The 27,503-nt window shown below is 42.8% G+C and overlaps 1 protein-coding gene across 3 annotated transcripts in view; it reads left to right on the top strand.

Moving 5' to 3' along the window:
* Positions 1-27,503, top strand: part of KDM4B (lysine demethylase 4B) — a 174,323-nt gene that overhangs the window by 48,314 nt on the left and 98,506 nt on the right. The window lies entirely within an intron of this gene.

Here is a 27,503-nt window from a genome sequence, read left to right on the forward strand (position 1 = left end):
TCCTTGCCCTGAAGTGCACATATAATGAGTTACATTTGAAATATGTCCCTGCCCTAGTATGAAGAATTCTTCAGTACCTAAACAAGTCCTTAAATTGTGAATGAGTTTGATACTGTGGGTTTAGTTGGTTATGTACATGAGACAGTAAGTCTCATGCTATTAGGCAGCCTCAGATTTGTGGTGTGGAGCCCACTGTTTGTGATAAGGGTGTGTCTTAGATGTTCTGAGAGTACCACCACGTATGAATAGTTGCACTATTTGATCTTTTCCTTTCTTCCAAACACCAGTGGAATAACATTCTTTAAAACTTTCTCTCTAAAAACACAGCTTGAGTCAAAGCAATGGGGGAGGACGCTTCCCTGCATAGGATAAATCTCTGTCCACAATGGTCAGGAAAACAGTATGAGAAACGTGCTTGCCTCAGCCATGTTTAGGCAAGGCTGGTTCTAACTAGCCTGTTTTTGATCCCAGCGTTGTTAGGGCCTGAATCCCCATATTTTTCAGTGGAGATGAAGTGGGAAGGTACAGTTGACAAATGTTTGATTCTGTGCTAAGATATTGTTCATCTGGAAATGGAATGTATTTGAGAACCCTCCTTCCTTCTTTCCTGACCAGTTACATATACTGTAGCAGCTGCAAATGGAAAAGAGCTGATAGTTTTACTGCAGATTTTTTTTTTCATTATTGTCTCAGGGTGCATTGCAGCTGTCTTTGTCGGAACCCTTGCCCTCCCTGTCCTCCAGGATAGAAAATGTTAATCCCTCGGGAGTGATCTTGGATAAAGAAAATGACCTGCCTAATGCTGTTGTGAAGCTCAGCTATGCCAGCTTCTTTTCTTCCCTGTTCTAAATGCATAGGCAGGACATTTTATCCTTGCTTATCCCCATTTCCCCTATGTGGTGTTCTTTACCCCCCATCCACTTTAACACACCCTCACATATGTTGCAATTTGCTTTGAGCTTGGTGCAGTCTCATTTAAGACTGCTGGGTTTAGTGTTTGGTACTGAATTGTCTGGCAACAGGGGAGAGTTGGGAGGGGTATTTGTCCCTTACCCCATTATTGCCTTCTGATTATTACTCTCTCAAGGGGGCCATAGCACAAGGATGTTCAAATGTTAAATCAATCATTTGTGATGATCAGACTTGATTAGTGGGATCCCTTTAACCCCGTACACTCTGGAGAGCCTGCAAGTCTCTTAAGGGTAAATTAGCTGAAAGCTTGAATGTGCCTGTTGACCTTTAGGAAACTGAGAACACTTTAAACACCTTGCACGGAGAATGTTTTCCTTTGATTCAGCTTCATGTAGATATTTCTCTACTGTGTTTATATTCTTCACTCTTTGCTTTGGGAGATTTTCACAAGAGAAAATATTTTTTTCCCCCACTGACACCTTCAGCCGCCTCACACAGGAAGCGTGCAGGGCTGGCTTGTTTTAGTATTTGTGCACTGCGCACTTGCATTGTTTGCATGTTCCATTCTGGCAGGAGAGATTTATGGGTGTGGGGAAGTAGGGGGAAGGCCATTCAGGCAGCGACAGGAAATTTGTGAGCTGCAGGGAGCCATCCAGCCACCGTTCCTCCATGTAATCTGTTTTATGGTTCTGCAGTTTTGGATGGAGGGAGGATAGAATTTATAGTGGTGATTGATTTATGGATTAGCCAAAGCACCATTTGCGCTTGGGGTGATTTGCCAAAGCAAGGCTCTTTTCAGTTGATTGGGGGGGGACGGGGGAAGGGTTGGGTAATGCATATTCCTTTTATTTCTTTCAGTGGAGGATATTAAGAGGCAGAGCAACTTCTCCCTCTCCTCCTGCCCCCCCCCCCCCTTGCAGTCACCCAACTGTGTTTGGTTGAAGCTTCTCTGGAATGGGGATTCTGCATTAAGAATCTGTTCATGCGTGTTGATCACTCTGGGATTCATGAAAGGAATGATGTATTGAGATGCAGAGTTGCATCCCCCTGTAATTCAGTGATAGATGGGAGGAATGCAGCAGAGAGTTATTAATACGGGCTTTCAGGCTTCATATACCGCAGTCATTAGTTAATCAATACAAACCACACCATAGTGCTAATATTCAAACAGACCTTCTTGCAGGCTCCCACATGATTTCTGAGCAGACACAGTTTGGCCTGCAGGTGGTGCTGTGGTGAAGGACACAGTAATCATGTGAAGCAGGAGCAGCACTGCGTTTACGGTTTGTTCTTAGGACCCAGAGAATTGGTGTATAATAGGGAGGTTGAAGATTGGATGAGTTGAATGGTTTTAATGCCATTAGGGAACCAAAGAGTTACCTATGAGGAATTGTTATTCAGCTCCTGAACTGTCACCCTTGTTTCTTTCCCCAGAGCAGGAGTCAACAGTTGAAACAATGGGAAATTCTCTTTACGCAGATAAACGTTTAAATGATTGTGTTACGTTGCTGTGGACATTTTGGAAACTGATAATTGTCCCAACAAGTACTGTGCATTAGGACCCAGGTGGTGCCCCCATGTGTTCTTGGGGCAAAACCTTCAGAGAGACTCTTCAGCCAGTAGGAGCAGCCAAAGCAGAGAGTGTTGCCCTGCAGGGGAGGATGTAAAAGGGGGCCCTACCGGGCCACCCCTCCCCCAACATCCCTAGAACGGTGCACGGGAGATCTCGCCACACACTGTGCGCAGGTGGTGCCTCCCTTCCCCCACAATGTAGCCTTGAGGAAACCTCGCAGAGAGGAATCAACCAGAGGTTCCAGCTTTTTCAGAGCAACTGTAGAAGGAGCCAAACCAGGGGCCTTGGGACATTGAAAGAGTTACTTACTGTTTTGACTGGGCATCTTGTTCCCCAAGTTGATTGGCTGTTTGCTCTAACTCCTCTTCCTTCAGTTGCTTCACCTCAGCTTCATTCCACACCTGCCCTCTTACCCTCTGCTCTGTTCCCCTCCTCCCACTTCCCTTCAGTGTCCCCTCTCCCCTTGCTTTTCTTTTCATTTAGCTGATCATCTCATAACTACCCCCCCCCATCCTTCAAAAATAATGGAGCCAATACGACATTTCCTATCATCGCGTTGTTCATTTGTCTTGTTATACTCCTTTCCCTGATCCTGTACCTATCTTGTCTGTTTAGCTTGTAAGCTCTTCATGGCAAGGACTGTACTGCCGTGTTTGTACAGTGCCTAGCACAGTGGGGCCCCTCCATTCTTGGTTAGTCCTAAGGCACTACTGTAATAAACTTAATTAATAATAATAATTAATGATTTCATTTCTTTTTCTACAGTGGTATGTCTCAATGCGTTCCTGTTCTGCTGGCTTAGTGTATAATGCATGAACTGCCTTCTCCCCCAGTACTAATAATTCATCACAGCTATATAGTCCCAGTCTGGATTGAGAAAGGCCCATCTCTGATGATAGAGAAGGCTCTTGCTGAAACTCAGTCTTCTGTTTTGCAAGTGCCTGCTCAAAGCTCAAACCTGATTTGAAATGAAGATCTTTTGGCTTCATGTGGCAATGGCATGTGGGCTGGCTAAGACTGAAAGGACCCACAATGGCACTGGAGGACTGTTTTAATTCATGGCTTCTTAATATCTGGGCATGAGTCAAGTTTTTCTCTTTACTCAGAAGAGGATATTGATCTAGGATGGCACAAGTGCAGTAAAGAGTAGTTTAAAATAGCGGAATTCCTGCAGTGTCTGATATTTATAGTGCTCTACACCAACAAAGTTCTATGTAAAATCGACCATTTAATTCTCCTCCTGTGTGAGGAAGATTATTAAAAATGTACTTCACTAGACGTGGGGGGTTGGGAGCCATAAAGGAACCTCTCATTGACCTGTATGTTGTTTGGAATACCTCTGTTTTACTCTTCAGTGCAGTGGGTCACTGGGGCAGGGATACTGACTCCAGACTGGAAGGTGCTATTGTCGTGTGAAAGGATAGTTTGTCACAGCAAAACCCTCTGATCTGTAAAGTTCCTGCTAGAATGGGCTGCTTCTCCTGTTCAGATTCATTTGAGATAGAGACAGAGGCTTCCAGATGAGGCCACCATTGCAAATGGACAGATTTGTTTTGTTCTGGTGCAGGCATTTATTCCATCTCCACTCCAGGAGCAACAAGGGGAGAGCATGCGTTTTTCAGTGCCCAGTGAAGGGGACAACTCTTGCAGGCCAGTTGGTACAGGATAAGAACATCTGTTAACGTAGTGCCAGGCACTTAGTGGTCTCCCCCCACAGTGCATGTGCATAATTCTGGTTAACATTAATAAGAGTTACATATGCTCATTAAGGGGGAAATAGATCTCTTAATCTTTCTAGACTTTCTGCCAATAAACATTGCACTGCTTCTCTCTGTGCTGCACTTCAGCTCTTCTACCTCATGAAATGGCTGTTGGAAGTATAGGATAGTGTTGTGGAGGGTTTTTTGGGTAGGTTTTATAGGCATTTTAAAGTGCCTTACTGGTAAGAAGGAGGCTTCAGTTAGTGCTGATAGGTTGTAAGGGTGAATCTGACCTTGTAGTCCTTAAAACTAGGACTTGGTCCAGAAGATAGAAGAGTTGGAAATACATGAAATGTGAGTGCACTGTTATCTAACACACTGAACTGCTGATAACACTGGTTGAGGTTTTTCATTTTTATCCATAAGAATTTATTAAATTTCCTGTTGTGGGACAATGGATGGAGGTCTCTGTGTTAACGTCTCCCTTAGATACGTGGCTTCATGCAGTGACTAAAGGGGCCAGCGTAGCCGGGAAGCTGTAGAAAGTGCACAGCGCAGGCAGCGCTCTTTGGCTCTCCCCTCACAGGGACTTCACCCTCAAGTTGTCCACCTCATCCAAATCACTCTGTCGTCTCAGATAGCAAGGGCTACGGGGTAGGATCTTGTGCATGTAGGATAGACAGGATTGTACAGCAGGGGTGGGCAAACTTTTTGGCCCGAGGGCCACATCGGGCTGCAAAACTGTATGGAGGGCCGGGTAGGGAAGCCTGGCCCCGCCCCCTATCCTCTCCCTCCCACTTCCCACCCCCGCCCCTAACCACCCCCTGGGACCCAACCCCTTATCTAACCCCCGCTCCCGTTCCCTGTCCCTTGCCTCCCTGAACCTCTGCCCCATCCAACCGCCCCCTGTCCCCTGACGGCCCCCCCCAACCTCTGCCCCATCCAGCTGCCCCCTGGGATCCCTTGCCCCTTATCCAACTGCCCAGCCCCCTTACCATGCTGCTCAGAGCAGCATGTCTGGCAGCTGAGCAACCGGGCCAGAGCTAGACACACTGCCGCTCTGCCCTGCAGGAGCGCGCAGCCCCACTGCCCAGAGAGCTGCCCGCGCAGTGGTGTGGCTGCAGGGGAGGAGCTGGGGCTAGTCTCCCTGACTGGGAGCTCAGGGGCCAGGCAGGATGGTCCCGCGGGCCTGATGTGGCCCATGGGCTGTAGTTTACCCACCTCTGTTGTATAGCCAGCCTAACAGTGAAAGAAGAGTTATTTTGGCATTTTCTTTTTTATCTGAGTTAACTTCTCTTAAGGAACAGTCAGCATGTTGCTGTATGAAATGTCGTTTATGTTGCCAAGAGTTAGCAGGAGCACCAAGATGGTCTTCTATCCATTGTGAATAATGGAAGGATTTTAATTTCCCTGGCTGAGAAGGTCAGGCTTCTGCGGAGGAACATGTCATTCTCATAAAAATCTGTTCTGCAGAGCCATCTCTGCCATGATGCCTACAAGTAACCAGCTGGCTGATAATGGTGGTAGGACAGTTTATAATTTGTGTGTGTGATATAAACTAAACATGGTGGTAAAGTTTTGCATTAGCTGGTTAATACCAATAACCACCTGACTATCTTTCTTTCTCTTTGTGTGTAGTTCCTGCGCCTCTGACCTTTTTTGGGGTGAGCTTTATGGAGCATCATCTGTGCCTCTTTTTTTAATTGATTGTACAGTGTCTGCTGGAAGCAGCCAATAAGGAATAATTGATTAACAGTTCATGGAAATATATGCTTCATAAATGAGTGCTGTAAACTGAGATGATGGAGAATGGCAGGGGAGATGAATATTATCTGTTGAAGTGTGTAGTAATTATCTTCCTGGTCAAAATGGAAGATTAAGCCATTTCAGAATTTTTTTCCCCCCAAAAAACCTTTCCTTAGTAAAATACACCCTTCACACTCACTCGTTCACACACTGAATGCAGAACCTGAATGTAGGATTATTTCCTTCGCTGTGGACAGAGCTGCTTCTGTTGGTAACCTCCTTCTTGAGTTTTAATTGTCTATGGTTTCTGTCCTGTATGTGTTGTCATTAAGTTTACTGATGGTCATTCATTTTGAGCCCCCTTGTTTAAAGTAATACTTAAAAATTATATTGCAGTTTTGTTAGAGGCTTTCTTTAGTAAGTCACTGATGCAGAATCCAGAAGATAATTTTCTCATTGCTTAGCTGTCTTTTGGATGGGTTATATTTGGTGCTTACTAGCTGGCATGACCCATCTGGAAAACCCTGTGCACTGCACCCCTTCAAAAAAGAATAATTCTACTTTTTGCAGTGTCGTTGCTGGGGATTAATACCTTCAGGTAATACTTTTTGCTGAGGATGGCATTAGGACTTCACCTGAGTAAGGAGGGAAATAGACTTCTAGGATGGAGGATGGCACAACTGATCAAGAGAGCTTTAAACTAGAAATTTGGGAGAAATGGTTGGGAGATGTCCAGGTAATCTTCACACCAGATTTTCTCTTTGAGAGGGAAGAACACGAAGTAGGAAAGGGGAAAAAAAAGTAAGAAAGTAAGAAAGATTTGGTTTTGGTGAGCGTTGAGGACCTCATAGAAGAAATGGTTGTAGGGGACAACCTTGGTTCGAGCGATCAAAAGCTAATTCAATTCAAACTAAATGGAAGGATAAACAAAAATAGATCTGTGACTAAGGTTTTTGATTTCAAAAAGGCTAACTTTAAAAAATTAAGGAAATTAGTTAGGGAAGTGGATTAGACTGAAAAACTTGTGGATCTAAAGGCAGAGCAGGCCTGGAATTACTTCAAGACAAAGTTGCAGAAGCTATCAGAAGCCTGCCTCCCAAGAACGGGGAAAAAATTCATAGGCAGGAGTTGTAGACCAAGCTGGATGAGCAAGCATCTCAGAGAGGTGATTAAGAAAAAGCAGAAAGCCTACAAAGAGTGAAAGATGGGAGGGATTAGCAAGGAAAGCTACCTTACTGAGGTCAGAACATGTAGGGATAAAGTGAGAAAGGCCAAAAGCCATGTAGAGTTGGACCTTGCAAAGGGAATTAAAAGCAATAGTAAAATGTTCTATAGCCATATAAATAAGAAGAAAACAAAGAAAGAAGTGGGACCGCTAAACACTGAGGATGGAGTGGAGGTTAAGGATAATCTAGGCATGGCCCAATATCTAAACAAATACTTTGCCGCAGTCTTTAATGATGCTAATGAGGATCTTTGGGACAATGGTAGGACGACACATGGGAATGAGGATATGGAGGTAGATATTACCACATCCGAGGTAGAAGCCAAACTCGAACAGCTTAATGGGACTAAATCGGGGGGCCCGGATAATCTTCGTCCAAGAATATTAAAGGAACTGGCACATGAAATTGCAGCCCATTAGCAAGAATTTTTAACGAATCTGTAAACTCAGGGGTTGTACCGTATGGCTGGAGAATTGCTAACATAGTTCCTATTTTTAAGAAAGGTAAAAAAAGCGATCCGGGTAACTACAGGCCTGTTAGTTTGACATCTGTAGTATGCACGGTCTTGGAAAAAATTTTGAAAGAGAAAGTAGTTAAGGACATTGAGGTAAATGGTAATTGGGACAAAATACAACATAACTTTACAAAAGGTAGATCGTGTCAAACCAACCTGATCTCCTTCTTTGAGAAGGTAACAGATGTTTTAGACAAAGGGAATGCAGTAGTTCTAATTTACCTCGATTTCAGTAAGGCATTTAATATGGTTCCACATGAAGAATTATTAGCTAAATTGGAAAAGATGGGAATTAATATGAAAATTGAAAGGTGGATAAGGAACTGGTTAAAGGGGAGACTACAGCAGGTCACACTGAAAGGTGAACTGTCAGGCTGGAAGGAGGTTACTATTGGAGTTCCTCAGGGATCAGTTTTGGGACCAATCTTATTTAATCTTTTTATTACTGACCTTGGCACAAAAAGCGGGAATGTGCTAACAAAGTTTGCGGATGACACAAAGGTGGGAGGTATTGCCAATACAGAGAAGGACCGGGATATCATACAGGAACATATGGAGTTTGTAAACTGGAGTAGTAGTAATAGGATGAAATTTAACAGTGAAAAGTAAGTGCAAGGTCATGCATTTAGGGATTAATAAGAAGAATTTCTGTTATAAACTGGTTTCAGAGTAGCAGCCGTGTAACGCATCACTTGGAAGTAACAGAGCAGGAGAAGGACCTTGGAGTATTGGTTGATCATGGGATGACTATGAGCTGCTAATGTGATATGGCCGTGAAAAAAGCTAATGCGGTCTGGGATGCATCAGGAGTATTTCCAGTAGAGATAAGGAAGTGTTAGTACCGTTATACATGGCACTGGTGAGACCTCATCTGGAATATTGTGTGTAGTTCTGGTCTCCCATGTTTAAAAATGATAAATTCAAACTGGAACAGGTACAGAGAAGGGCTACTAGGATGATCCGAGGAATGGAAAACGTGTCTTATGAAAGGAGACTCAAAGAGCTTGGCTTGTTTAGCCTAACCAAAAGAAGGCTGAGAGGAGATACGATTGCTATCTATAAATATATCAGAGGGATAAATACCACGGAGGGAGAAGAATTATTTAAGCTCAGTGCCAGTGTGGACACAAGAACAAATGGGTATAAACTGGCCATCAGGAAGTTTAGACTTGAAATTAGACAAAGGTTTCTAACCATCGGAGGAGTGAAATTCTGGAACAGCCTTCCAAGGGACACAATGTGGGCAAAAGACATATCTGGCTTCAAGACTAAGCTCGATAAGTTTATGGAGGAGACGATATGATGGGATAGCCTAATTTTGGCAATTAATTGATCTTCGACTATTAGCAGTAGATATGCCCAATGGCCTGTGATGGGATGTTAGATGGGGTGGGATCTGAGTTACTACAGAGAATTCTTTCCTGGGTGTCTGGCTGGTGAGTCTTGCCTACATGCTCAGGGTTTAGCTGATCGCCATATTTGGGGTTGGGAAGGAATTTTCCTCCAGGGCAGATTGGCAGAGGCCCTGGGGGTTTTTTGCCTTCTTCTGCAGCTTGGGACACGGGTCACTTGCTGGAGGATTCTCTGCACCTTGAAGTCTTTAAACCACGATTGGAGGACTTCAGTAGCTCAGACATAAGTTAGGGGTTTGTTACAGGAGTGGGTGAGTTAGATTCCATGGCCTGCGTTCTGCAGGAGGTCAGACTAGACGATCATAATGGTCCCTTCTGACCTTAGTCTATGATTCTGGGATTAAGAGTTTATCAGCAATGTGTGCTATGTATAGGTTGGGCTTGGACATTTTTAGCCCCACTGATAGAAGACTAGCTCCAGCCATACATTCAAAAGAACTTTAACAATTCAGCCCAGCATTGCTGGACAACAAATCAATAATTTGTCTATTACAAAAAAACTTAAATAAATACCAGCATATTACACTTTCACAAGTCTCAGTTTTGTGGAAAGGGTGAGAGGAGAAGTCAGACTGGTAGGTGGGGGTGGAGCATTTTGTATCTTGATTCTGATTCTTTGGAGAATAGAATTTCTGTCTGTCTTCATGTTAATGGTGTCACAGTGGAGTTGAGAATTGGGCAACTGTGCATACAGCATTGGTGACAATGGCCTTATACACACTGATGGTTTCCTGAAAATGTCCCGTGGCTGCTCTAACACCTGTGAGACTCCAACAGTACCATCAATAATAAGAGGGCTCGTATAGACTGGCCACTGTGTTTTTATGTTGTCTAGACCCTTAATGGGGCCCCCTGTAGGAGTGCTGAAACCTGGGTAGACATGTGGGGGGCCACCGGCACCAGAACTGTAGTCTTTCCCCTGCGAGGCCCTGGCTAGGCCAGAAGCCAGAGCTGGGTAGTGGTAAGAGCCACCCAGGGAGCCCGGGCTGCTGTGGGGAGCTCTGGACCCTCCACCTGCCCAAGAGCATCCCCTAGTCGAGTCCCGACCCTGTGGGTCACAGCACTGCCAGTGGGACCCAGGGGCAGGGGCTCTGTTCCAGGCTCCTGCCCTTCCCTGGGGCCTGCAGACATGCTCTGTGGGGAGAGGAGGCCCTGCCCTGGCCTGGGAGGTGCTGGGGAGCCCCGGGAAGGTCACAGGCAGCAAGGAGCCAGGCTAAGGTTGCCAGCTTTCTAATTGCACAGAGCCGAACACCCTTCTCCTGCCGCTACCCTTCCCATTCCCCGAGCTCTCCCCCACCACTCACTCCAGCCCCCCCTCCCCCCAGTCTCTCTCTCTCCCCCACCCTCACTCACTTTCACTGGGCTGGGGCCAGTGGGAGCTGCGGAGCAGGTGCTGGGCGCGGGGGCAGCCCACGGAGCTTCTCTGATTGCTCCTGTGCCTAGGGGGGTGCAGGGACACTCTGACCGCTTCCAGGAGCTGCATGGAGCCAGGGCAGGCAGGAAGCTTGCCTTAGCCCCGCTGCGCCGTCGACTGGACTTTCAACACCAGGCACTGCTGCCTGGGCTCTGTGCCTAAGGCAACAGCCATGTATGACACTGCTCTTCCGGTCGCCTCTGTCCCGAGGCTTGCAGTTTGGGGGTGGGCGCAACATCCCCTGCCCCCCAAACTATGGCCATGCCGCTCCGCACCTGCCTAAAGGTGATCAGTTTTCAGCATAGGCCCTGACTTTTATTTTCCCTGGGGGTGCCACTCCTGCCCCTTCCCTGAAGCCCCGCCCGTGCTCTGCCTCTTCTAGTCCCTGCTCCGCCCCTTCCCGGAGGCCCCCGCCACTCACTGCTCTGTGCCCTCCCCCAGCAGCCACACAGATGATCGGGGCGGGGGGGCACCATACAGCTGATTGGCAGGGGTCCCCCCACAGTTGTGACTAGTGGGTGCTGGATACCCACTTTTTTTCCCCCATGGGTGCTCCAGCCCCAGAGCATCCACAGAGTCTGTGCCTATGGTTTTCAGTGATGGATACTTTATCTACCTCTTTCCTTCCTGAACAGACACAACTTCCCCCTGGATATGATAAGATACAGCTGAGGAGAGCACAGGCAGGCAGAACTTGCGTGTCCTGAGGTGGGATTTCCTAATTCTAAATTACAGCACAGTATTAGCCCAATCTGGAGTTCACAAGGGTGCAAACTCCATTGGTGGGTGGTGGACTGAGTCGTCAGTAACCTATACCTTGAGGCCAGATTGCTTCCACTGTAAAGGCTTATTCAATGGCAACCTGAATCCTGCATCAGAATTACTGTTGGCTCCACCTCCAAACACCCCTCGTTGTCATGAAATCTGTGAAGTGGTTGATTTGGATGGCAAGAAGGTGGAACAAATTCTACTCTTAGACTGATGTAATTGGAAGTAACTTCTGTGACTATGGATGTAACAAAGCAGATTGTGGCCCATTGTCTTTGCATTTATAAAATGCCTTGTAAAATTATGGTACTGTTGAAGTGGAGATGAAAGCTCAAGTTTAATCTAGAGGGCCGGCTTTTGACAGTGTAGCTGCCTGTCACTGCAACCATAAGGTTCTTCCATTTGTTAAACAGAGTATAAGAAGACAAAGGAGGACTTCATTTAGTTGCAGGCCAGAGAAATCAAAAGTACTCTTAAAAACATCTTAAATTTGTCTTGATGCTCTTCGGTCACATCACTTTTTCCACACAGGACACCGCTCTTGATTCACTTTCTGCACCTGTTCTATAGCAAGGCACCCTCTAATCTCGATTCCACCAATTATTATTGTAAATAAAGGAATTCATCTGGAATCGCAGACAAGTCCCGTTCTCTCCCCCCCGTGTGTGCATGCTTAAGGCCTCACTCATTTTGGACCTCCATTGAACAGCTGGGGGTGGCTGTGAGCAAATACCATGTTAAAGAGGAAAAGGCTTCCTTCTTGTTCTGTGCTACTTTCTTATGTTTCATGGTGAATCATCAGGGAACATCTGATCTGTGTTCATGCTGCGCACATATTAATTTTATTAAGGTCTGTGTGTGCAGCTTGCAGAGCAGTTTGCAGAGAGCCTCACGATGACTGTGCAGCCTGTACTGTATTCACTTGTCCTGATCTTCCTCCCATGATGGCCCCCAGAAGATTGTATTTGACCACCTGTCTGCAGAGCTTATTTTTCTTTTGCCTTTATAATGTGGGTTTATTTGGTGTCTGTGTATCTGTAATCTTGTTCTGTCATTACTTATTTACTCTTTATTATGGCTTTCTGAGCAGATACTCCCTAGTCTGTGTTTATCTTGTGCACTTGTGTGTGTTTCAATAAAAATGTCATTATTTGAAATCATTGACACTGCTGGTTAAAGATACTAAATTCCATCATCTATTGTTCCATAAAATGATCCATTAAAGATAAAACAGCAGAGACTTGATAAGGTTCTTTCCTAGGAACAAGGAACTCTCTGATCCGTGTGAGATCTTATCTCCAGAGCAAGTGTGTGTTTTCATAATGTAAAAGATTCTCAACAGAAGGGGACAGACAGGGAGGGAGAGGTTTTTCCTTTCCAGATGGTGATCCTCTGACATTAAAAGATAGTTGCTTAAAGCAGATGATTGTTCAGTGTCAGACCATTTCAGATATCAATGAGAAGTAAGTGAATTTGGGTTCTGCCTTTGGTGACTGAATTTATTCCTTGGGTGGTGAAGGACACTGAATTAGTGGGGAAACCTGTAGCAATTGCAGTGTTTCTAATCCATCCTTATGTTTGCCTTAACTTGCAGAGCAAATGTTGACACTGATTGGACAACTATTGTAAATATTCCCCCATCCTTCCTTGTGAGGGCAAAAATAGTGTTTGCGCTTTGCGAGACCCACTCAGGTTAGCTTTTTTATTTTTATTTTTTTATTTTAAAATAAAGGTGACCAACAAAGGATTTTAAAAATATTAGGCTTGTGCTCTCCCTCCTCCTATCTCTCCCCCCCCCCCCTTTCATTATGGATAAAGGCCAGAAAAGTGGGTTTGTTTTTGTGAAGTTATCTTCTATTTATTCCTCCACTCTCCACCATTAAAAACAGGAGTGTGACATTTGGTTTTCATGGATTACTGGGGGGGGGAGGAAATCTGTGAACTTGGAGATATGAATCTTCAACAAAGACACCCGTTTCCCAGTATGTTAGGTAGTTGTAGGAGTTAAGAAAAACACACATTAAAAATCTGGCTGAAAGTTCCTTCTTCTCTCAGTTGTTTAAGGATTACCCTCCCACTCCAAGCTGGTAGAAATTCAAGATTTTCTGCTCTGAAAGACACTTTTGACTGAAGAACTAAGAAAACAACACCAGAGTCAATAGTGAAAGCTGAGCAATTGAGAAAATAAGGGATTTTTAGTTGTTTAAAACTTCAGATTCCAAGACCAGAAGGGACCATTGTGATCATCTACTTTGATCTCCTGTATAACATGTGCCATTGAATTTCCCCAAAATAATTCCTAGAGCAGATCTTTTAGAAAAACATAGAATCTTGATTTAAAAACGGTAAGTGATGGAGACTCCACCATGACCCTTGGTAATTGTTCCAGTGATTAGTTACCCTCACTGTCAAAAATTGACTCCTTATTTCCATCCTGAATTTGTCTAGCTTAACTTCGAGCCCCTGGATCTTGTAATACATTTCTCCGCTTGATTGACTAGCCCATTATTAAATATTTGTTCCCCAGGTCTTTACTTATAGACTGTAATCAAGTCACCCCTTAACTTTCTCTTTATTAAGCTAAATAGATTGAGCTCTCTGAGCCTCACTATTATAAGGCATATGTTTAAATCCTTTAATCATTCTCATGTCAATTATCTGAACCCTCTCTAGTTTATCAACATCCTTCTTGAATTGTGGGCACCAGAACTGGACAGTGTATTCTAAGTGAAGTCTCACCAGTGTCAAATACAGAGATAAAATGACCTCTCCACTCCTACTTGAGATCCTGTTTTTGGGTTTAAAACCAATTTAATGCAATGCTTAAACATTTTGGAGAAAGGACATCTTTATTAAAGATTCAGAGCTCCTGCCCATTCATTTTAGGTGTTAGAGGATGTGTAGTATGTGATCTTTGTGACCTTTCCCACCAAGGAGCTTTTCAGAAAAAGTAAGTGAAGAAGTGGCTTGACATTCCTCATACTTCTAATGTTAACCCTCCCCCCAAAAACAAGCAACCCAATAAATGTCCCCCAAAACCTTGACGGGCAACCTTTTTAATTATAAAGAAGCAAAAAGAGCACAGACCTGTTTCCGTCCCATCCTGGTCATCCTTCTGAGTTTGGGAATACTGAGAGTGTTACAGGTGGAGAGTGTGGCTTATGGAGAGGCAGATGGTGGGCATACCTAATGTCTCACCACCTTCACTGTTTTATTAGGTGGTGGTCTTGGCTAATTTTGAAAGCAAATTTGGGTCTATTTTCCTGCACTGGAAAAAATAGGACTAGCCATATAATTTTGAGTAGGAGGAAATTAGGAACTTGAACCATTTTGGAGGGAGAAGGGATAATGTGTACCTTAGATGAAGGAGCAATTAATTTATTTTATGTAAATGACTAGGCAAAGGTTGCAAACTATCCAAAAGTAATGAACAAAAGAGGTTTCTGTTCTTGCTCTATGATGTCTTGACATATGTTATCTTCTATCAGTACAATAAATGCTTCACTTAAAAAGATACTCAACCTTCAAGCTAGAGCATGAGCTTAGATTTGTGGGGGTAGGGAGCACCTGGGAAACTGGTTTGTAAATAGCTCAGTAATCCATAGGTAGTGCCCTACCAAATTCAAGGTTGATTTTGGCCAATTTTACAGTCATAGGATTTAAAAAATTGTAAATTTCATGATTTCAGCTATTTAAATCTGAAATTTCACGGTTTTGTAATTGTAGGGGTCCTGACCAAAAAGGAATTGTGGGGCAGGGGTCACAAGGTTATTGTAGGGGGGGTTGCGGTACTGCTACCCTTCCTTCTGCGCTGCTGCTGGCGGCGACAGCCCTGCCTTCAGAGCTGGGCCGCTGGAGGCCGGCAGCTGCTAGCCGGGAGCCCAGCTCTGAAGGCAGAGCTGCCGCCAGCAGCAGCACAGAAGGAAGGGTGGCCTGGTAGGGTATTGCCACCCTTACTTCTGCGCCGCTGCCTGCACAGCTCGGCCCTCAGTCAGCAGCCCCCACTCTCCGGCTGCCCAGCTCTAAAGGCAGCAGCACAGACGTACGGGTGGCATGGTACGGCATGGCATTGCCACCCTTACTTCTGCACTGTTGCTGGGGGGGGCTGCCTTCAGAGCTGGGTGCCTGGCCAACAGCAGCCATGCTCCAGCCTCCCAGCTCTGAAGTCAGAGCAGAAGTAAAGGAGGCAATACCACCACTTCACCCCGATAAAATAACGTCGTGATGGCCCTGCAACTCCCTTTTGGATCAGGATCCCCAGTTTGAGAAACCCTGGTCTCCCCCATGAAATCTGTGTGGTATAGGGTAAAAGCACAGAAAAGACCAGATTTCACGGGGTGAGACCAGATTTCACAGTCCATGACGTGTTTTTCATGGCCGAGAATTTGGCAGGGCCCTACCCAATTGTGGCTACTACTGTATATAAATGTTCTTGACGGATCAAAGTATCTTCTTAAGGCCATTGTTGTTGCTATCAGGGCTATAGGCATGAAGGTTAGGGTTCAGATTATGCATCTGTGGACACACTTATGTTTAATGGAGATTGAAATAATGACTTTTCCATTCTGCCTGTCACCAGGGAGGGATAGGTTGGCATTTGAATCTGCTAAGGGTCATTATTCTTGGCGTGAGTAAATCTGCTTTGAAGACAGATAACTAACCCTCAGCTTGATGTGTGGTCTTAGGCATTTTAAATGTGCTGTTCTATTTTGTTATCGTTCCTTATTTCAGTAATTATATCTTGCTAAACTGTGTGGGGCCTATTTGTCCAGACCTTGTGCAGACACTGTGAAATTAACTTTCTTACCCTCCAACATGAGTTAGACTGAAGTGACCCTTTCAAAAGCCTTGCAGTTGAACCTCCCACCTGTGATGCTCATTCTGTTGAAGAAGGGTGCATGAAGATTTAGTAAGGAAGTTGCTGCTTAATTGCTTTATGTTGTTGAAGGGAGACTGGAATTCTGACATGCTGCAGGGGTAGATGAGGTATGGTATCTAATCTATCTGATACTTTGCTTATATAAGAGGTACAGCAGTATCAAGAAAAGGTCTGGAAGCTTCAAAAGAAGTTTGGATGGGGGGAAGAGATGGCCTGGTGCTCTATAGAAGGTAGGGAATTGCTTCAAGGGGAAGCTGTTAAGTTTAAAGAGGGAGACCCCAGTGGAGAGGGCATGAACAGGCTGAGTGCCTGAGGGATCCGATGTTCTGATGTGGGGAAGTTTTTTTAATAGCTTGCATTGACAGGAAATAAGAAAAAAGTAAAATGTCCTCCTTTTCCCCCGGCCCCTAAGCAGAAGCCTTGAGGGTAGAATATAGGCTAGATTGGAAAGTCCCTTTAGCAGCACCTGATGCTAGAAGTAAAAGTGAATCCCCTACTGTGTTATCTTTTAATGGCTTCTGAACTGGTCCTTGTACCCCAAGATGGTTGGTCTCTGCCTCTTTCCTGACACATGCATTTAATTTTTAATTTGCAAGGCATTTGCTTATTTATTTTCATTGTTCCTGATAATAATTCTAAGCCATTAGAGGGGAAAATTGTATTCAAAAATGCTGTTTCACACTTTATTTGTTTGATGATTTAGAGTGATAGAAAACAGCACATTTGCTGGCTTTTATAGTATGATAATTATTCACATCCATCAAGCCATTCCAGGGGAATAAACAAAACACTAAGAAAATTACACTATTAATAGCATCCTCTATCGCAAATATGCGGGATCTTTTTCATGCTTTCATCTTAAGGATAGAAAGGGGATTGTCCAGTTAAACACTCTCTGTAAAGGGGGAAAAACCCACCTCTGTATGGAAATGACAGTCTAACACAACCTCAGCATTTGATTGAGCCCCTCCTGAACCTGAGATCCTGAATTTTTTGTCAATGAACGAGGCCAGAATCAGTTTTTGGAGAGACGCTATGACTCTGAAGACCACATTAGAAAGAGTTTTAATAAGATCTTCTGGAATCCTGAAGCAATGGATGAGAGGGGAGATCTCTCATCTTGCGACACTGAAACTGAGACCATTTCAGTGATCCCTTTTGAGTCCCCTCAGACGTCTTCTCAATAGCAGAATCAGTCTATAAAAAGGGATTATTCTGATTGAGGGTTATTAAAATAGTTTATGCTGCCGCTATCCCTTCTGTTTAGTGTTGAAGCTGTTCTGTGTGGAGGGGAAAATCCCTGCTCCCTAATCTGTAATGGTTCAGTGTAGCATCATATCAAAGTTAGATTAAAGTTAGGCTGATTAGTCCCTTAACTAGGTTGTACTCAAAGTGTGGGTTATTCACAAAGCTGCTTCTGTCAATAGTAAAAAGAAAAGGAGTACTTTTGGCACCTTAGAGAGTATCTCTAAGGTGCCAAAAGTACTCCTTTTCTTTTTACAGGTACAGACTAACACGGCTGCTACTCTGAAATCTGTCAATAGTGAAGCATCTGATAATTTCAGAGTAACAGCCGTGTTAGTCTGTATTTGCAAAAAGAAAAGGAGTACTTGTGGCACCTTAGAGACTAACCAGTTTATTTGAGCATAAGCTTTCGTGAGCTACAGCTCGCTTCATCGGATGCATACTGTGGAAACTGCAGAAGACATTATATACACAGAGACCATGAAACAATACCTCTCGAGAGTGGGGTGGGAGGAGGTATTGTTTCATGGTCTCTGTGTATATAATGTCTTCTGCAGTTTCCACAGTGTGCATCCGATGAAGCGAGCTGTAGCTCACGAAAGCTTATGCTCAAATTAATTGGTTAGTCTCTAAGGTGCCACAAGTACTCCTTTTCTTTTTGCACCTGATAATTGTCAAGAATGATACTTCCTGCTGATTATAGCTCAGCTCAGGATCCTTTTAGGAGGTTCTTTTGGTCAGATAAACTAAAAATCCCAGTAGCTGTCTGCCTTGTAAATCTTTTGTCTATTTTTCTGATTTTTTTTAAAATAAATTCAACCATGTTCATAATTGGAGGGGTAGAAAAGATACTCAGGAAGAGAGAATTACACTGCATGGTGAACTGGAGAGAGCAGAACAGTTAGAGTTGCAGACAACAAGGAAAGATTCAGTGCTAACAACTGTAAATACTTATCAGTGCGGGAAAATAAACAGTACAGATACAAAATAGTAGAATTTTCACCAAGCAGCTATAACCATTGCATTAAAGCAGGTTTATTTTGATCTTGTTTACTTAATGCTATGCGCTATTTTTAATTTTTCCTGTAACTTGGCACTACAGTTGTTAGAGGAAAGATGTGGGATTGTGAGAAGCATAATAAGTCAAAAAGGAAAGGTGAAAATTAAGGTACTTGGGGCAAGGAAATATGTCTCTTGTGTGTTCAAGACCTACTACAATGGGGTCCTGGTCCCTGATGAGATCTGTAGGTATTATAGCAATATAAATAAGCCCTAAGGAAGAACAGGGAATAACTACTACTCCAGAGATATTTACATAAAAAGGAACCTATATATACAAGAAAACTAGTAAAATTTGTATCAAAACTTCAGAGACTAGACTTTTCAGAGGAATGGTAATGGATAGAATCTTTTATCTTAGGGTGAGCATTTCACTGCTCACCAATGTGAGGGGGGGAGGGATAGCTCAGTGGTTGGAGCATTGGCCTGCTAAACCCAGGGTTGTGAGTTCAATCCTTGAGGGGGCCATTTAGGGATCTGGGGCAAAAATTGGGGATTGGTCCTGCTCTGAGCAGGGGTTGGACAAGATGACCTCCTGAGGTCCCTTCCAACCTTGATATTCTATGATTCTATGAATGTTGAATTTGGCTGAAAGTTACCAAGTTGCAGATTTTAGTGGCCTGTGTGACTAAAGTTTGGATTTCAGTGGAGTTGATAGTGGACAGGTGAGGGCTAACTGGCACTAATCTTGCTGGCAGCCTCAACAGAAGGCCCAATAACTGAATAGACGTAGAAATTGAGCTCCTCTTTTGTCCCTTAAAAACAGGCTCTGGCAAGTCAGAATTGAAGCACATTGATGGAACAGTGTGGAGAAGGTTGCACTTCTCCTTCCTGTGTTGTACCTGTACAATAAACAAAGGATATAACCACAAAGATGTGGGACCTTTTGGAAACAATACATTTAGACAGTCAAAATACTGAAACAGAGATGTGTCCTTAATACTTTAAAGAACTGAGCAAACCAGCTCCTTCATCTTTCCATGCTCATCCTGGATTTTCTTCCAGTTTTTTCCTTCTCGCAGATTTTCACTCCAGTTGTGTATATCTTGGAGAATGTCCCTTCTCTGGGCCTTTAAAAAAATTACTGAGAGAGAGAACACTTTTTTTCCTTTCATTTTCTCCTTTCAAGAACTCTGTTCTAGCTACCCAAACACAATCCCCCTACTACCGCTTAATTTTAAATAGCAACTTTTTTTCAAGGTGCATCTATCTCGGTTTACAACTTTGCAAAAGATGAAGGAACATACTTCCTGCTGCCGTCTGATAGAGTGCAAAAATTTTACCTCTGAAAGAATAGAATCCAGGTGAAACAGCTGTGAAGCCTTAGACTGATGGGTTGATTGAGCGGACAAAAGGGGGCAAATCAGAGAAGGCCCACAGACAGCTAACAAAAATGCAACCTTAACAGAGGGCTAGATGTTGGGGGATGGGCTGTGGAATGGAAAATTACACTAGGGACATAAGAGCAACAAGAGGGAAAATGGGGGAATCTGTTCAACGTCGCAGATGTCTATGCACAAATGCAAGGAGTATGGGGAATAAACAGGAAGAACTGGAAGTATTAGTGCATAAACTAAATTATGACTTATTTGGCATCACTGATAATGGGATAAATCTCCTGACTGGAGTATTGGTTCAGAGGGGTATAGCTTGTTCAGGAAGGACAGGCAGAGAAAAAAGGGAGGAGGTTTGCATTATACATCAAGAATATTTGTTCTGAGGTCCAGAACAAGGTGAGGCAGACCACTTGAAAGGGGGGGAACCCAGGATCAATGTCATGGTAAGTTTCTACTATAGACAACCAAATCAGGAGGAGGTGGAGAATGAGGCATTTCTAGAACAAATAACAGAAATATATATAAAAAAAGACTGATAGTAATGGAGGATTTTAACTACCCAGATATCTGAAGTAAAGTAATACAGCAAAACACAAAATGTCCATGGGAAAAACTTCGTTTCAGAGGGACAGCCTTTTTAGACTTGATTCTGATTAATGGCGGAATTAGTTATGAGTTCAAAGGTTGATGGCCATTTGGGTGAAAGTGAGCATCCAATGATAAACTTCATGATTCTGAGGAAGGAGCGAGAGCTGCAGAGTAAGGAGAATGCACTTCAAAAATACAGACTTTAATCATTTCAGAGAACTCCTAGGTAAGGTCCAATGGGGGGGCAAAAGGAATTCAGGAGAGCTGGCAGTTTCTCAGAGACCATATTAATGGCATAACAGCAAACTATTCCAATGGGAAGGACAGTTAGGAATAGGGGTCAATATGTTTGCATCAGATGCTCTTTAATGACCTGAAAATCAAAAAGGAATGCTATAAAAAGTGGAAACATGGACAAATCGCTAAGGATTGGGTACAAAAGAATAGCAGAAGCATGTAGGGACAAGATTAGAAAGGTGAAGGTATGAAATGAGTTACACCTAAAAAGGGATCTAAAAGGCAATAAGAGGAGGTTGTATAAATACGTTAGGAGCAAGAGAAAGACAAAGGAAAGTGTAGGTCCACTACTTAGCAGGGAAGGAGAGCTAATTAACTGATCATATCAAGAAGGCTAAGATATTTGATGCCTATTTTGCTTGTCAGTCACTAGAAAGATTGTGACCAGATACTTAACACAGTATTAACAACGGAGAAGGACCATGTGCCAAAGTAGGGAAAGAACAGGTTAAAGAACATTTAGTTAGATGTATTCAAGTCAGAAGGGCCTGATGAAGTTCATCCTTGAGTACGTAAGGAACTTAGCTGAAGCAATCTCAAAACTGTTAGCAATTATCTTTCAGAATTCCGTGGAGGATGGAAGGGGTCCCAATTGACTGAAGAAGGGCATACATAGTACCGCCTTTAAAAAGGGAACAAAGAGGATCCAGAGAATTATAGTCCAGTCAGCTTGACTTTGATACCTGGAAATATACTGGAACAAGTTTTTAAACAATCAATTTGTAAGTGCCTTGAGAATAATAGGGTTATAAGTAATAGCCAGCATTGATTTGTTAAGAACAAATCATGCCAAACCAACCTAATTTCCTCCTTTGACAGGGTTACTGGCCTAGTGGATGTGGAGGGGGGAACCTCTAGACACAATATATCTTTATTTTTAATAAGACTTTAAACATTGTCTCACAACATTCTTATAACAAACTTGTGAAATGTGACCTAGATGAAATTACTGTAAGGCGGGTGCAGAACTGATTGAAAGAGTGTAGTCAGAGGAGTTATCAATGGTTTGCTGTCAAACTGGGGGATATATCTAGTGGGGTTCCACAGGGGTCTGTTCTGACTCCAGTTCTATTCTGTATTTTCATTAATGATTTGGATAAAGGAGTGGAGCAGATGACACCAAAATGTGCAGATGACACCAAACTAGGAGGGGGTGCTAGGACTTTGCAGGACAGGATTAGAATCCAAAATGACCACGACAAATTGGAAAATTGGTTTGATATGAACAAGATGAAATGCAAATAAAAACAAACTACTACATTTAGGAAGGAAAAATCAAACTAACAACTATAAAATTGGGAATAACTGGCTAGGCGGTAGTACTGCTGAAGGGGATCTGGAGGTTATAGTGGATCACAAATAGAATATGAGCCAAAAATGTGGTGCAGTTGTGAAGTCTGTTATCATTCTGGGTGTATTAATAAGATTGTTGTATGTAAGACCACAGGAGGTAATTGACCTGCTGTACTCAGCAATGCTGAGGGCTCAGCTGGAGCATTGTACCACTCTTTAAGAAAGATCTAGAGTCTGTCCGGTTTGTCCACAGGAGAGCAACACAAATGCTAAAAGGTTTAGAAAACCTGCCCTATGAGAAGAGATTTAAGAAACTGCACGTTTAGTCTTGAGAAAAGACGAATGAAGTGTGACCTGAAAAAGGTCTTCAAATACGTTAAGGGCTGTTATACAGATGATGGTGATCATGTCCACTGAAGGTAGGACAAGAAATAATAGGCTTACTTTGCAGCAAGGGAGATTTAAATTAGACATTAGGAAAATTTTTCTAACTATATAGATAGTGAAGCAATGGAATATGCTTCCAAGAGCGGTTGTGGAATCTCCGTCATTAGAGGTTTTTAAGAACAGATTAGACAGACACCTGTCGGGGATGGTCTAGGTATACTTGGGTCCTGCCTCTGTGCATGGGGCTGGGCTAGATGATTTTTTCAAGATACCTTCCAGCCCTACATTTCTATGATTCTGTTAAATTGCACACTACTTTTGAAGGGACCAATTCCCTTAATTGTCAATGCAGGACTCTCTATCTGTTGACAAATCTTATTTGTGAAAGAAGCACATTATTTGGTGTTACTTTTTGATTAGAGGATTTTATGAGAGACCCTTCCTGTCTGTCTTTTAAGAAACTCTCTTGCTGTCTGCATCTGCCCATAATAGAATTGGCTAGTTCAATGGCCAGAAGAGACATGTAATTTTAACTCATGATTGGTATGTGTGGCTTGCAAAGGAAGACATAGGTTGCCCTCCATTTCATTAGGGGAATGGAATTGTCCCTGTTCTGGGAAAGGTCTAATAAGATCTTTATAGAGTGCCGGACACAAAGACATTATGACAGGTTTCAGAGTGGTAGCCGTGTTAGTCTGTATCAGCAAAAACAACGAAGAATCCTTGTGGCACCTTAGAGACACATTTATTTGGGCATCAGCTTTCGTGGACTAAAACCCACGGAAGCATATGCCCAAATAAAGACATGCTAAATACACTTACTTGTCTTCATACCTTCAGTGAGAGTTGCTTTAGGACCCACAAGTAGCCAACATAAAAAAATAGGCCCTTTTTGCTCTAAAATAAGTGGCCATCTCTTACTGTTAACCTGTGTGCCCTACAGGATGCTTCTCTAGAGAGGTGGAGGCAACTGGTCCACCAAGGCAGAAAACTAGAGAGATGATAGAGATGTGAGAGAGTTCTCTCAAAACTTGCTGCGGCCACTTATTGGTCGAATGAATAAATCCTGCAGTGCTGAAAGGGTTTTGGAGCAGCTAGCAGAAGCTATGGCTATGTCTACACTTAAAACACTGCAGTGGCAGCAATGTAGCTGCACTGCTGTAGCACTAAAGTGTAGACTCTTAAGGCTATGTCTACACTACAGCCGGGATCGATGCTCTGAGATCGATCCACCGGTGGTCGATTTAGTGGGTCTAGTGAAGACCTGCCAACTTGACAGCAGATCGTTCTCCAGTCGACCCCTGTACTCTACCCCCCGATGAGAAGAGTAAGGTAAGTCGATGGGAGAGTTTCTCCCATCAACCACCAGCCCTGTAGACCCTGCGGCAACTTGATCTAAGGTATGTCAACTCCAGCTACGTTATTCACGTAGCTAGAGTTGCGTAGTGTAGGTCGACTTACCGCGGTACTGTAGACATAGCCTTATTACAGCAATGGGAGAGGTTCTCCCATCACTGTAGGTAATCTACCTCCCTGGGAGGCTGTAGCTAGGTTGATGGAAAAATTCTTCCATTGACCTAATTCTGTCTACAGCGGGGGTTAGGTTAGCGTAACTTCGTCTCACAGGGGGTGGATTTTTCACACCCCTGAGAGACACAGCTATGTTGATGTAACTTTTCAGTGTAGACCAGCCGTATGTTTCTGGGCAGTTGAACATATCCCTTTGTTTTGACACCTGAGGTTAATGAATTAGTATTTTGATTTTCCGTGACATTTGATGTTTTCCCTGAGGACAAACATCAAAGTTATCTGTCTCAGCATGAGAACTAGAGTGCTTTAAATGTGAAATTAAATTACTGTTTAGCACTAGGTAGAAATCTCCAAGTGTTAAAGTGATGCATGTGCTATGAGGAAGAGGATCATGTACAAAAAGGTTTCAGAGTAACAGCCGTGTTAGTCTGTATTTGCAAAAAGAAAAGGAGTACTTGTGGCACCTTAGAGACTAACCAATTTATTAGAGCATAAGCTTTCGTGAGCTGTAACTCACGAAAGCTTATGCTCTAATAAATTGGTTAGTCTCTAAGGTGCCACAAGTACTCCTTTTCCATGTACAAAAAGTAATCCTGTTGTAGCTGCAGAGATGGTGTATAGTAAAGCATCTGTCTTGGAAATTAAAAATGTTCTGCTGTTGACCAGAGTCCAAGCTATGGGTCCCTGACAGAGGTTACAGCAGCTGCTATTGAATGGTGGTGTTTTTTCCAGCTACCTCTGTCAAAGATTTTATCCCTAAAGCAATTGCCACTTTTCATAGTGCTAGCTAAGTGAATGCAGGAGGATAATGTCATTATTAGGCCATCTATGATAGCCAGACCTTTCACTGATATAATTACAGTAATTCTTTTGATTATGGCAATTTCTAATCTTTCTGTCACCTCCTTTTTCTTCTGCCTTTTGATTGATAATTTAATGTGTGATCATATAGGCTTTGTTAGCTCAAATCTGCACAGTACTTACAGTGGAAAGGAAGAGCTTTTGGTCTTAAAACATAGTTGGCCAAATTCCTGCTACAAACACATCAGTGCAACCCCACTAAATTCAATGGGATTGTGTGGGTGTAACTGAAGGCAGAATTTGGCCTGCTTTTAAGTCCACTCTATGACAGATTTTGCTGCTTGCCAAGAGTAAATCTATGTAAAATGGCACAGCACCTCTTCTTTGCAGTAGTCTGATCAGAGTAAAAAAGTTTTATACATTTTGAACCAATTGTTGCCCTGTGTGCACCTGCAAGCTTGGTGGTGGTGGTGGGGATGTTGACCTATAGATTTTTACACTGTAGTTTTTGTGAGCCCACTGGAAATTCAGTTCTGCTGTGTTCCTATCCAAGCAACTCTCATTCGGGCTCTCCATTGACTCAGCTCAGCTTCTTGCAGTCTGCAGTTTCAGATAACACAATGACCATGTTTCAATGTATTAAACTTTTAACATCCTCCAGATTCAATTAATCTTATCTTTACAACTCCCAATTACAGGCACTAATTAAGTGAAAGTAGCATTGTAGACTGGGGATATTACATTAATCAGCAGCAGCCTTGTAGACATAAATTAGTTATTTCCCAATCCTTCAGTATTTTCCCAGAAGAAATGGAATGTTTCATTTCCCATATTTAAGGGATATTAATCCCACAAAGGAGTTTTGGATTGGGATTATTTTTATCACTTTTATGTAAGTGATAAATGGCCATTTAAAAATAAAAGCTACTAGCTTTGTGCAAGACAAATGAAATTGTTTGATAATTATACAATTTAAAGTGCTGTCAAAAGCTACTGGGAGCACATTAATATCTTCTTCTGTAATATTAAATGCTACATGTTGTGTTTCTTGGAATTTTTTTAAAGATGCCAGTTTAAATCAGCTTAGAGGCTAAATCTTGAAGCACTTCCTGTCATCCTCTCTCCATTGGATCATGCGCCTCCAGATTGCTATAAGCGGAAATTCACTTTGGTTCCATACAAAGAGAGTTTGGGATATGACTTTCCCCCTGTTACTCTTTACAGTCTGGATAAATGACTCTTCTCTTAGAACTGAGGAACAATATGAAGGGTACTGGCCTATAGAAGAAATGTAGACTTTCTAATGTACTTGAGAGTCCCCATAATAGGTAGGACTGGTAGCACTGCTTATTAGGATTGCCCAGCTCTTCCTTTTTCCGAAAGGAAACAGTTTTCAATTGGCTGTAATTTTGCCAAACTATAACCAGCAACCGAAATTCTTGCACTTCTTAACTTCTAAATGATTGACTTTGTGACCTTCTTTTAATGTTTTTGGTGGTAGTGCAGATATTAAGTATCATGGCCCTCTCTGCCCCTTTCCCAAGAGATAAGATAGATTCTGCATCGTTGTAATGAGAGAACAGGCCCATTTCTAGTTCTGTGTAGCCATTGATGATATTTGCTAAGGAACAGGTACTTTGAACTGAAGCATCCTCTCTTCTGTTTAAATAGAGGAATTTGTAACCTTCGGGACAATCTCTTAGATCAAAAATAAGCATCTAAATTACTGTGCTCCTGTCCCATATGTTCTGCTGAACTTTTGCCTATGTTGAGTGCCTAGATACTACTTTTGATAAAGGCCACATAAATTCATAAAATAGATATATAGCCTAGACCACCTTATCTGTTAAGTTCAGTTTTATCTTGTATGCAACTTTTCTACTAAAGAAAATTTAATTCTGTCAAGGTTCCTCCCCCACTCTGAACTCTAGGGTACAGATGTGGGGACCTGCATGAAAACCTCCTAAGCTTACTTTTACCAGCTTAGGTTAAAACTTCCCCAAGGTACAAATTAATTTTATCCTTTGTCCTTGGAATAACCACTGCCACCACCAAACTCTAACTGGGTTTACTGGGAAATGTAGTTTGGACACGTCTTTCCCCCCAAAATCCTCCCAACCCTTACACCCCACTTCCTGGGAAAAGTTTGGTAAAAATCCTCACCAATTTGCATAGGTGACCACAGACCCAAACCCTTGGATCTGAGAACAATGAAAAAGCATTCAGTTTTCTTACAAGAAGACTTTTAATAGAAATAGAAGTAAATAGGAGTAAAGGAATCACCCCTGTAAAATCAGGATGGTAGGTACCTTACAGGGTAATTAGATTCAAAACATAGAGAAACCCTCTAGGCAAAACCTTAAATTACAAAAAAGACACACAGACAGAAATAGTCATTCTATTCAGCACAATTCTTTTCTCAGCCATTTAAAGAAATCATAATCTAACGCATACCTAGCTAGATTACTTACTAAAAGTTCTAAGACTCCATTCCTGTTCTATCCCCGGCAAAGCAGCATACCAACAGACACAGACCCTTTGTTTCTCTCCCTCCTCCCAGCTTTTGAAAGTATCTTGTCTCCTCATTGGTCATTTTGGTCAGGTGCCAGCGAGGTTACCTTTAGCTTCTTAACCCTTTACAGGTGAGAAGATTTTTCCTCTGGCCAGGAGGGATTTTAAAGGGGTTTACCATTCCCTTTACATTTATGACAAATTCATTCTCCATACTTGTTTACTCCTGGGCTTCCCTGCTTTTGTATCACCATTTTACCTCATTAAATCTCATTTAAAACCTTTCTCTTCTATCTTATGAGTCATATAAT

Source organism: Lepidochelys olivacea, assembly GCF_965140295.1.
Source record: "Lepidochelys olivacea isolate rLepOli2 genome assembly, chromosome: 25".
Taxonomy (NCBI): Eukaryota; Metazoa; Chordata; order Testudines; family Cheloniidae; genus Lepidochelys; species Lepidochelys olivacea.